The sequence below is a fragment of the Sapajus apella genome, unplaced genomic scaffold, assembly GCF_009761245.1.
Source record: "Sapajus apella isolate SASKATOON/1434 unplaced genomic scaffold, GSC_monkey_1.0 scaffold100, whole genome shotgun sequence".
NCBI lineage: Eukaryota > Metazoa > Chordata > Mammalia > Primates > Cebidae > Sapajus > Sapajus apella.
In genome coordinates this window covers 7,557,987-7,570,627 of record NW_022437040.1, presented here as the reverse complement: position 1 = coordinate 7,570,627, position 12,641 = coordinate 7,557,987, and positions in this window count along the sequence as shown.

The following is a 12,641-nucleotide window of genomic DNA, read 5'->3' as shown; positions in this document are numbered from 1 at the left end:
TTCCTCCTTCTGTCCCCCAGCTGCCTCAAGTGCCTGCTGTGGCATGTGGCCGGCTGTTCCCAGGTGAGGCCAGGAGGGTGAAGGTGCCTCCTGGTGGCTGTGTGGCTCTCTAAGGCGGGGAAGAGACTAAGGGGTAAGAACACTCTTTCTTAGGTCTTGCTGGCTTGGGAAAGGGAGGACGAAAATGGAACTACTAAACGACTGAGGTTTCCTTCTCTTTGCCTGTTGGATCCCTCAAACCAGTTTCCATGCCGAACCCACATGCTGAGTTCAGGCATGTGCCAAGGGCCTGAGGGCAGCAGGGACATCCCTGGCACCAGGTCTTAACTCCCAGGGCAGTGCGGAGTGAGCTGACCAAGCCATGGCCTGAGTGTCCACCTTCAGGGAGTCAGTACCTCAGCTTGGGGTTTCTCCCTGTGGAAAGGCAACATGTCAGCCTCTTTCGAGTCCTCCATCTGGTCCTGGTTCTTCCTATGCAAATCATTTTGTGTCCCTTGCCAACGGGGTCGCCACTCCTGTCTTCCTGGTTTCCGCTCCCTCTCCTCTCAACCAGCGAGCTGCTGCCGCGTGCATTTGATCAGCCGTCTCCCCCGGACAGGCTCCTCCATCCTGCACCCCATTCAGCCTGCAGCCTGGGAAAATCCTGGTGTCTTCTTGACATCATAGACAACTCCAGTCCAAACACCGTCTCTCATCTCTTCTGCATGGTTTGTATTTATCTTATGCACAGTTTAGTGCCCACATGAGAAATCTGAAGGAATCAATGACTGCAAAGATGCAAAGAGAGATGCAAGACAGAAACTTCTCTCTAGTTTCAGCTCCTGCTCTGTGAACAGCAGTCAGATGTGGAAGTTGAAAACTTAATTACATTTTTTTCCTGTTTCTTGTGCACCTAAAATACTGTAGACCCTTAATAAATTTGTCCTTAGAGAAAAAAAATGAATGAATGGATAAATAGATAAATGAATGAATGCCAGGCCCATGCTGAGGCACTCTAATTAAATAATTAAATTTAGATTTTGTCTGAAGGAATTTGTAATATAAAAGGGAATATAAACTCTTCACAATTTTCTCTTGTATAAAACAGAACGGCCACTCTATCATAAATAACCTGGGAGCTGACAGAAGAGAAAGACTAATTATGTCTGCCTCAGAAAAGGCTTCATAAAGAAGACATAATCTGAGTCACTTTTGAAAGGCTAGGATTAAAAAGGTGGAAATAGTCTTGAGGAATATTCCAGAAACTTCTGAGCGGCTATAAATACTGGATAGGAGCAAAGGCATGGAGGGTTGTGAGCTGTGAGCCCCTTAAAACCGAGCCTGTGTTTTGCATGTTTCCATCTTTGCCTCCTCATCTCAGGGCCGGGCTGTAGCAGTCACTGTGTGAGCATTCGGTGCTATGTACAGGGGTATATCTTGAAAAGGTGGGCAATGCGGCTTTCCCACATTTTCAGAGAGATGGGAAACAGTTTCCAAAAGCAGACTGACGGCAGGAGACTCTGAAGCTCACCTCAGGAGCACAAGACGTGATTCCAGGGGTGGGAAGGGCTGACGTGTTCCTTCTGGTCCTTATTCTTCTGCTAACCAGTTGTGTGACCTTGGAGAAGTCTGACCACTGTTGCCTTAAGGCTTCTTACCTGTAAAAAACACGTGGAAATGGGTTGTGCACCTGCGAGGTTTCTTCCGGTCACGTCTGCTGCTGGCTGTCTCTTCGAGCTTCAAAACCACCAAGGAGGGGTGGGAGGGAGCAGCGTTGCTCTCTCCCCTGCCTCATGACGGTCCAGCTGTGTGCAGGGCAGCTCCTCCCGGGGCTGCAGATGGCACAGGGCACAGGCCACAGTGCTTCCAGGAACCCATGGAAATCGTTCAACTCTCATTTGTTTTAAAATAAGAAGAGAAAAGTGAATATAGTCATGATGAATTTAGCTTGGATCATATTCATGTTTATATCAACTCATTTAAAAATACACCTTTTAATATTTATGTAGACAAACCACCCCACCCCCCACCCCTAAGAAAATGTGCCTGGGGCCATGGACGTCATGTCCTTGTGCTGACTCCTTCAGCTCCTCTGTGAATCCCGTGCTGGTGGCACAGAGCTGAAAAACGCTGATGAGGGGCCTGCCCTCATCGAACTTCTACCTGAAGGCGTGCAGCCGGGCTGTGCGATTGACTAAATAGACTCACAAAACATCGCATACATGCAGTTTTTGTCATGAATAGAGTATACTTCTAGAACACCAGCAAATCATGTTTGCACGTAAAAAACAAAAGTAGGTTGGCATCCAGGTAACCCTGTTGAATCCTCAGTCCAGCTGGAAAGACGCTCCCGCCAGCATCTGGGCAGCGCCAGACTCACGGAGTTTGCTCCTGGGGCGGCTTCGTGGTTAACATGCATTTTGGAAAAGAAGTATTCGTAGGTTCTAGGGAAGCTGTAGGAACCCAGTGCTACTAACTAGGGGTGTCGTCTCATGTGTCAAGAGCCATTTTTTATGGGGTGACTCCCCTTCAGAGGGAACAAGAAGAAAGCGTTGCTTATTGTGTAAGAGTGTCAGCACTTCTAGCTTAGGAAAGACATTGCTAAAAGCACGCTCTATTTTTATTCTGCACAGCGTGGCCACTGTGGTGCCGGGGCTCTGCTGCCAAAGAGGAAGCATGCCCAAGTCTGGTCAGTAAATACCACCAGCTAGACAGTCCCAGCTGTTGTTCCAGGCTGTGCTTTCTCGTTGCTCTCTACAGGTGACCCTTCCCTGGAACCCGGATCCCGAGGGTTTTCTAGTGTGGTGAGTCACTCACGACATGGAGTGGACCAGTTTAGCCGTTGCTGGGTGTGCAGTACAGGGGCGTCAGGTGCATTCACATTGTTCAGGCATCTTTCCCAAATTGAAACTCTGTCCCCATCAAAAACACTGACTCCTCAGTATCCCTTCCTCACCCCATGGCCGCCGCCCTTCTGCTTTCTGTCTCCATGAATTTCATGACTCGCGGGATGGCCTCTGAGTGGAATCATACAGTATTTGTCTTTCTGTATGTGGCTTGTTTAGCTTAGCATGCTATCTATGGCAAGCTTCATCTGCGTTCTGGCAGGTGTCTGAGCTTTCCTCTCAAGCTGAGTAATACTCCACTGTAAATGGACATACAATGTTTTGCCTATTTGTCTGCTGATGGACACTGGGGAGGCGCCCACATTTTGACTATTGTGAATCATTTTGCCATCAGCATGCATGTGCAGGTATCTGAGTTCCTGCTTTCAATTCTTTTGGGTGTATTCCCAGAAGTGGAATTGCTGGATCGTAAGGTAATTCCATGTTAAATTTGTTGAGAAACTGCTGTGCTATTTTTACGCAGTGGCTGTAGCATTTCACGTTCCCACCAGCAGTGCACAAGAATTCTAATTTCCCTATGTCCTACAAAATTTTACTTCCTGCTTTTTGTCCTTGTAGCAGTCATCCTAGTGGGTGTGAAGTGGTTTCTCATTGCGGCTTTGATTTGCATTTTCCTAATAACTAGTGAGGCTGAACATGTTTTCATGCAACAGGGCTTTCGACTCTGTGTCTGCTTAGGTTTTGATGGCTACTGCTGCGGCAGGAGGTGTAGACGGGAATGTTCATACTGGGAAGCTGAGAGAAACTTGAGGGATCACCTAGACCAGCTGACAAGGTTTGGCTGTGTCCCCACCCAAATCTCATCTTGAACTGCAGCTCCCGTAATCCCATGTGTTGTGGTGGGGACCCGGCAGTAGTGATTGAACTGTAGGGGTGGTGACCGTCATACTTCTCTTGGTAGTGACTGAGTTCTCACGAGATCTGATGGTTTTATAAGGAGGTTTTCCCTCTTCACTCTGCACTTCTCCTTTATGCCGCCCTGTGAAGAAGGATGTATTTGCTTCCCCTTCCACTATGATTGTAAGTTTGCTGAGACCTCTCTACCCCTGCAGAACAGTGAGTCAGTTAAACCTCTTTCCTTTATAAATTTCCCGGTCTTGGGTATTTCTTCATAGCACTGTGAGAACAGACTAATACATCTCTTTTCAACCTTATGAGACTTTTGCAGAAGCAGCGCAGTGGTGGGCAGGCTGCTGGGCCTGAGGTGAGGGGAGGATGGTGGCACCTTTCTCCGGCTTCCTCTGCCTCTAGGGTGGGCTCCAGGTCTCCTTCAGGAAATGCTGCTGGAAACTGCGGGGCAAGGCCAAGCCCTGGTTTTACAGATGGGCACGATACGTGTCTAAGGTCCTACAGCCTGTGAGTGACAGAGCGAGGACTACAGCTCAGGACTTTAGGCCTGTTTATTTTCCACGTCAGCCATCCGCTGCCTTCAGTGATGGAGTCAGGCAGGGAGCGCTGAGAGTCTGGGAGGAAAGGAGGACTCCTGCTCTGAGAACACAGAGGCTCCACCACCGGGGATGCTGCCACAGTCTCAGGGATAATTCCTATCAATCTGATAAACATTTATCTGGAAACAACCAAGAGTCGCGTATGTCAGAGTATATAGATATTAATAAACAGAGCTCTCATCTCATAGATGCTCACAGTGGCAGAAACAAAACCATAGACATTTGCAAACGCAGAGCTGCTGTCTTATGATTGGAGAGTGGGCTCAGGGGAACCCCGTGTGTGTGGCCGTGGAGATGGCAGGGGTGGGTGGTCTGGGAGAAAAACTGCAAACCATTCAAAATAATTAAGCTGACTTTTGACACAAGGAAGAGGATCATTCAGTGACAGCAAGGTCAGGATGAGAATTAAAATTTGAGGCACATAAGTGAAGAGGTGTTTACTGGGACCCGGGTGAGGGTACAGCTGAAGGCCCAAGTGGTGTAGGGGGACCTGGGTGTGGGTATAGTTGAAAGCCCGGGGTGAGGGTGGGGGGCTCTGTCTTTCTGTGGGAACCAGTGTTCAAGAGGAGGTCTCTAGTAGTGTGCCAAGGACACAAAACGTATAGAATGTTGTAATATGTGCTTGTAACAGAAGAGTGTTTTAATGCTGAAGAACACACCGTCTTTTATTCGCTGTATTTAAAGAATGGTCTTCCTGAAATGAGCTGTGCTAATGCAGACCCCAGGAGGGGAAGGGATGATGTGCTCATACGTTTACTAGGGACAGGGGTAAGCAGATGTTATAGAATCTTATAGGGGAAGCCTAGAAGATAAAGTTTCTTTATAAGGAAACTAAAATTGTTGCCAAGTGCACCACCTACTAGATCCAGGAGCAGATTACACCTATACCTGGCTGAGCCCAGCAGCGCACCTGACTGAAGCTCTGAGTTTGAAAACCCAAATGTTGGGACCATCTCATATTGAAATACAAGCATAGTTTCTCAACAAAGCTGCCTTAATAATCTAGAGAGTGGCCCTTTCTCCCCTACTCTTCTTTCCCCTCCCTCTCTACCTACCTACCTCCCTTCCTTCCTTCCTTCCTTCCTTCCTTCCTTCCTTCCTTCCTTCCTTCTTCCTCTCTGTTCTCTAGCCCCATTCAGGGTGGAAACCATTAGTAGGATGGAATTCTAGAGAACCTGAAGTTTTCAGATGTGCACAAGACTGGTGTTATGCAATATTTAGTGTTGCTTTTCCAGTATGGATCCGGATGCTGGGGGAAGATTCAAGATACAGGGAATAACTTTGAGTGATTATGACAGGAGAGAAGAGGGACTCTTGGGGGTCCACATGAGGCTAGTTCTGAATGGGCTAATGAATAAAACAAGGAACAACTTTGCACAATGCTTTGGATGCCACCATGTGTTCACGGTGATTCAATCCTAAGATTTTCCTGTTGGTAATAGCCTTTCTTTATATGCCTTCCCATATGGTAAGGGTGTCCCTAAAGAGTTGCTTGTGAATGCTCTAAATAAGTTCTAAGGTACAATGAAGCATCTGGGGCATTTCTGGCCAATGAACACAAAAGAAGGGTAATGGTCTACCCACTTCCCTGAAACATAGAAAAACTCCAGCATTTCAAGAGATGAAAAGAGAGCTAAGCTCCTTGCTCAGGATCAAATGGCTGCCTATGGGCAGGACTCTGGTGAGAACTGAGGTCCTCTGCGTTTTAGACCACTGCCTTTCCAATGTGCAACCGCTCAGCGGCCATTGGTGAAGGCCACCCACTCCCTTCTCTCCTGCAGCCCAGGTAGTTCCTGTGGTATAGTCTCATCCTCAGGCGCGTTTGAAGCCGGTACGTCTCATTCCACTCTGGAGGACATGAAGAAATTAATTAAGCACCAGCAGCGCCCAGCCATCATTTTAAAGAAAACTACCATTTAGATTTTGGGGCTCTCTGGGTGGCCATGAATATGTCTCACCACAGGTTATATTGGGTGGTAATTTTCTTCTTACATGCGCAATGATTCCTCCTAGATTTGCTTTACAATCTGGTGAATATTAAATTGCTATTACAGTGTAGCTTCTTCCACTTCATTTTATTTTACTACCAAGGTTATGGGCTCAATGTTGTAGTTAAGTTTATTTCACTTACGATCGAAATCTATTTTGGTAACTTGTTAGCTTTCTCCATCTTGTTTGTAAATTGGCTTCTTTATCTGGGGCAAAGCTAGAAGAGACCAGGGCACGGGCAGTAGGCTTGATGTCATGTTTCAACAGTAGGAAGGTTCCTGCCATCTGACTAGTGACCTGATTCTCAGACGTGTTGTATTAGTTCACTTTTGCATTGTTATAAAAAACTACCTGAGACTGGGTAATTTATAAAGCAAGAAGGTTTAACTGGCTTGCAGTTCTTCAGGTTGTGCAGGAAGCATGACTGGGGATGCCTCGGGAAGTTTACAATCTCGAGGGAAGTCAAAGGGGAAGCCGGCATGCCCCGCATGGCTAGAGAAAGAGGGAGAGGCTGGAGGGGGTGGGGCTACACAGTCTTCAACAACCAGATCTCGTGAGAAATCACTCACTATCACGAGAACAGCAAGGGAGAAATCCGCCCCCGTGATCCTATCACCTCCCACCAGGCCCTGCCTCCAACACTGAGGACTGCAATTCCATGTGAGATTTGGGTGGGGACACAGAGACCATAGCACCCTGTTCAAGGTGAAATAAGTTCATAGGTTATGTTCCCTGGTTACTTACTTGTTGTGTCCATGAGACTGTATTAATCACGTTTCTAGCTCTGCAGACCTGATGCTTTGGCATCTGCTCTGCATGGGTTTGCTGGATGCATCCCTTCTGGACAACCTGTCATGCACCTGAATCAGCTTGCAGTGGTTCTGTCCTCCTGCTCCCTGTCTCCCCTTCTTGGAAGAAGTCCCATGAGGCATGCTTTCCACTCGGACCAATCCAGGGGCCACACTTCAACTGCCTTTTAATCATGCCCTCACACTCCAGACCTCTATTCTGTCAATCTTCCCTAATCAACCCACAGCCAGATCCTAGACAACTGAGGCCAGTCCCTATGCCCTAGAGCCTCCAGAAATTATTCAAACTAGCCAGACCTAAGCCTGCTAAGCTTGCCTTGCTATGGAAGCCGTAGTAAAGGCTCTTGCCTGCTTTCCCCTCCCTCTCCCTCCTGGCCTTGGGCTTTGCTGTGTGACCCTGGGGCTGTGCCCCACCTCTTCCTCTTGGGGTCTGTAAGTAGCAAACTACCCTTCCCATGAGAGTTGATTCCCAGGTGGCTGGACTCGCCACAACTCAGGTTTTCTATTAATAAATAAAGGTTAATAATTATATTAATAATAATTGATATTGCATCAATATTATTGGCTGGCCTCACCACAAATATATAATTATAATATTAATAATTATATTAATAATTAATATTACATCAACATATCAATAAATTCATTAAATTATTTCTATAGATAAATATGAATAATTATATCAAGAGTAATTAATATTACATCAATAGATAAGCCCACCAGTCAATGAATCCTGTGCTCTGTTCTGTTCTAGGTTCTTTGGGAGATGCAGGAGAATGATCAAAGTTTCACAGACCTTGTATCCAGGTTAGAAAGGCAAAGCTGAAACACGTGAAATTATAGAAATAATACAAAAATATGATGAAGTACCAAATTATGTGTATTTTTAATCTAAATGCTGCCTGATTTTAGGGATGAAGGTAATCAGGGAAGCCATTAGCTGTGACAACTATTGGGACCTCAAAAACTAGTTAGGTGATGACAGATTGCTGGGGATAGACTGATCAGGGGACATTTTTCTTATAAAATGTTTACCAGACCAATAAAAAAAGAGGATGCCCACGCCTATAATCCCAGCATTTTGGGAGGCCAAGGCAACACAATTGTTGGAGCCCAAGAGCTTTAGACAAGCTTGGGCAACATGGAAAAACCTGGTTCTACCAGAAAAAAAAAAAAAGGAAAAGGAGGAGATGAGAGGGAACAGGAATTGGGATTGGTGATAGTCTATCAGTCCAAGGCTTTGACGATCTAATTGAAAAATCCCGTCATCCTTTAAACAGCAGGAAACACTACAGGCTGCCAATGCGTGAGTTACTCAAGAAAAACACTCACTGGTTAGGGGGTTTGATCCCAGAATAGCAGCCCCTGTGTCCTGTAGTGCAGCAGGCTGGACTCAGGGGCCAGTGGCTGGGTCATGAAGACCGCTTTGGTGAGGTCCCTGGCCCAGAAAGTCGTGCTAGGAGAGCTTGTTTCCAAAAGCTTTTCCAAATTCAGGCTTTAGCTGGAGCCCTGCTCCTGAAGGCCTGAGTCTCGTATGGACTTCTCTGGGTTCCCAGTGTTTTAACATTTTCCATGTTTTACTAATGCTTCTATTCAGAAGGAGCTTAGACTCCGTATCTTTTCTTAACTCAGATGCAGTTCCTTTTTGGGGCGAGGAGTTTAATATGAGAATGCCTTCCAAGCTCATAGTCCTCTTTCCACTTGTGGTTTAATGAATATGAATTATTTCAAAGGTTGCTACTTAAATTAGCTTCTTTCCTTTGTCTTTACGAAATGCTTTTAGAAAACTTTACACTGAAATGCTGCTAGAGGTGTTAAAATGAGTGAGCCTAGAGTTTGCTGGCCACACAGAAATGCACGTTTCTCTTTACCACAGGTTTGTTTTAGGGTTGGCATGGTTTGGCTTGTCCCCACCAAAATCTCATCTTGAATTGTAACTCCCATAATCCTCACATGCTGTAGGAAGGACCCAGTGGGAGGTAATTGAATCATGAGGGTGAGTTTTTTCCATGCCGTCCTCATGATAGTGAATAAGCCTTACAAGATCTGATGGTTTCATAAAGGGCAGTTCCCCTGCACACGCTCTCTTGCCTGCCACCATGTAAGATGTGACTTTGCTCTTCATTCACATTCCGCCATGATTTTGAGGCCTCCGCAGCCATGTGGAACTGTGTGTTGATAGCTGGCAATAAATATGCAAACATGTGATGTCAGCTGTGATTTTTGTTAGCCCCTTTTTGTGGTATTTCAACAACAGTTTACCTTTCATTTGCACATATTGTCCATGCCACAAGTTTCCCTGAAACGTGGGGCAGGTGTTTGAGTCATAAAAGATAAATATATCCTGAAATGACTATTGTTTTGAGTCTGTGAATCATTTCAAAGGACATACGCAGTGCAAATAGATGATGTCACTCTATGTGTTTTCAATAATACATCTGCAAGTTAAGTCATGTGATTCCCTGGGTGATATTAAGTCTGCAAATAGACTACCACTCACAAACAATATCGTCAGTGAGATCTATACAGTCCTTGTTCTAGAGCAAGGACATTGACCTGCATTTTCAACTGAAGCAGTATTTACGCCCTTAAGGGAACATACCTGATTTTATTTTGTTAAAACTTTTATTACTGCAAACTTCCTGCATGTAAAATGCACTAGTGAAAATTCTTTTGGTATACTAGCAGACTGCCTTGCACAAAACCGATAAAAAATAGATTAAAAATTAAACATTTATGACTCAAGGAACTGCTGAATAGACTATGTTGGGAAGAACATCTGTAACCATAAAACTCAGACTCCTGAAATTTGAATTTGCCTGTTGTGCTTATTTAATTGCTGTGCAGAGTTACTTCTTGGGTCCAGATAGGGCAATGACTGGGCTGTAAAAAATATTATTCCCTAAGGATTGTCTTGTGCAAATTCTAGAGGGAAAAATTATCTTTCCAATACCCAAATGTGACTTCCATTACCATTAAATGGAGCCATGTGTGCTGTGTGAAGCAATAATGGACCCCATAGTAGAGAGATAAAACTGTAATACCCTCTAGCACGCCAGCAATATTATTTAACTTGAAGTTTTTTAACCTGTGAGAAAAGAGTAAACCGTGTTCTTACTTAACTAAATGAATAATGCGGCTTGCAGATGTGCTCATGAGTGTGTGTGGATTCACAGCTTGACCGTAAGCTTGGTTGCATCTTCCCTGTCCTCATCCCATTCACCTGGACCACAGCATCTCCAGTGAGAAACCCTGCCGTGGCCACTCCTGTGGCCTCAACAGTGGGCAGCATAGTAGGAAGCAGATTGTGAGATTTAGCAAGATACCTGCTTACGAAGATGAGTGGTGGGAAGTTGATTACTTGGCTTTTGTTTAATTCTGTTTTTAGATTTGCTATTTTGTTTCTGAGTAGCAAATACAACATGTTTAAGGTTAGAATCTACCAAGTTTGCTAATATTCTTCATAGAAAAAATGCAAGTTATCCATATATGAGTTTCCAAATGGTGGCTTTGAGTGGGGTCTCTGGTCTCAGGAAAAAGAAACGATGATGTTCTTATCGAAGAATAAGGAGCAGTGAGTCAGGAAAGCAGGTTTTAGCTCTCGTTCTCCCACCAAGTATTTGTGTTATCTCAAATTCTTTTGATTGCAATTTATTATTGTGATAAATTATAATAATAATATAATTTATCAAAATAATACAGATAATTATAAATAATACATTATTTATTTATTTAATAAATAAGTCATAATTTATTATTAGTTCTATTGGAGGAGACAATAGAACCCAATAATAATATTTATTATATATTATATATTTATTATTATTGGGTTCTATTATCTCCTCCTTCATTCCCTAGTATCCAATAATAATAGTTATTATTATTATTGAGATGAACATACTTATCTCCGGAGGTATCCTGAAGATGAAATAATAGGAGTGAAACTGTTTTCAAAAATTCAATGTAGACCACATGTTTTTGTAAAAATTATTATTATTTGAGACTGAGTCTCACTCTGTTGCCCAGGCTGGAGTACATGATGCCATCTTGGCTCAAGCACTTCTGCTGCCTCAGCCTCCTCAGTAGCTGGGACTACAGACAACCGCTACCACATTCTACTAATTTTTTATAATTTTAGTAGAGACGGGGTTTCACCATGTTGGCCAGGCTGGTCTCAAACTCCTGACCTCAGGTAATGCACCCGCCTCGGCCTCCCACAGTGCTGTGATTATAGATGTGAGCCACTATACCCAGCTGAAAAATCATTATTTTTATAAAGAGTTACTGTTACACTGCTGATTGTATTACAGGAAATAAATCTGACATAGCAAATCTTATCCAGAGTTTGGAAGTGACAGTCATATAGTTTTCCTAGATTGCCTTCCATAAACAAACACACTTTGCAAATATTTGTTCACTAAATAATAACATGCCACATCAGCACAGCGATACAGGAAACAAAGCAAATCAATCTCTACTGTGAAGATAAGGAAGACCATTGTGAGATGACACAGGGTAAGTTATAGGAGTCATATCGGAAGACAGATCCAGCACGTTATTAAATGTCTTTACACGTATCGTCTCCCTCAACCAAGAAAACAACACTGAATCTCGCAGGATGTCATTTGGAGTTACATTGTTGCATTCTCATTAACACAATAGTGACAAGCTAATAATGTTATCTGGAAAACTTCTTGATCAATCAGCCTTCCTAGTTGATAGGATTGGCTTACTTTTCCATTGTGCTACATAAATAAGAGGTGACTTTCTGAAAAGTTCTAGAAGTGCAGCAAGGTGGGAAAAATGTAGAATTGACTACAGGTAATCTGAGTGTTGACCTTATCAACACTTCTATTAAATGAGAAGAGGCGAGGGAAGCCTGGGGAAGCTTCGAGGACAGCAGCCGTGGTCAGCTTGCTGGGAAGGAAAAGCATCTCTCAGGCCGGACGTCTTCTCCCTTCTGGTTATTAGAGATAAGCGCCGTGGAATGACTCCAGCATGAGCTTTCGGGGAACGTTATTCTTACTCTTTAGTTACGGTCACAGTGGCGCCAGCATGTGTCATTTGGGACTCTTCTTCCTTAGAGCAATTAACCAAATGAACCAAGGAGAAAATCTTATGTGTTCTTTGACACCAGTGTGGTTCTTGGATTATTCACATCAGTTCCTCATGGGAGCTTGGGAGAAGTGCAGACCCTGAGTCCTTCCCATGGGAGCTTGGCAGAACTGCAGACCCTGAGCCCACTTCAGATCCACAAAATTGGGGTTTTTCAACAAGCTCTCCGGGTGGTTCTGATGCAACATCAAGTTTGAACGCTCTGTTTGAGGTGGTGGAAATATCTGGCCTCTTCCCCTCCACCACCTTAGGAAGCATTTTGCAGCGCAGCACTATTTTTATTTCAGTGTCCACAAAGCAGACAGCGAGGGTAGGGAATGAGAGAGGAGGCAACAATAGAACCCAAACGTCCTCGAATGGGTTTTGTTTTTTCAGGCCTGTGGTTCCCAAACCTG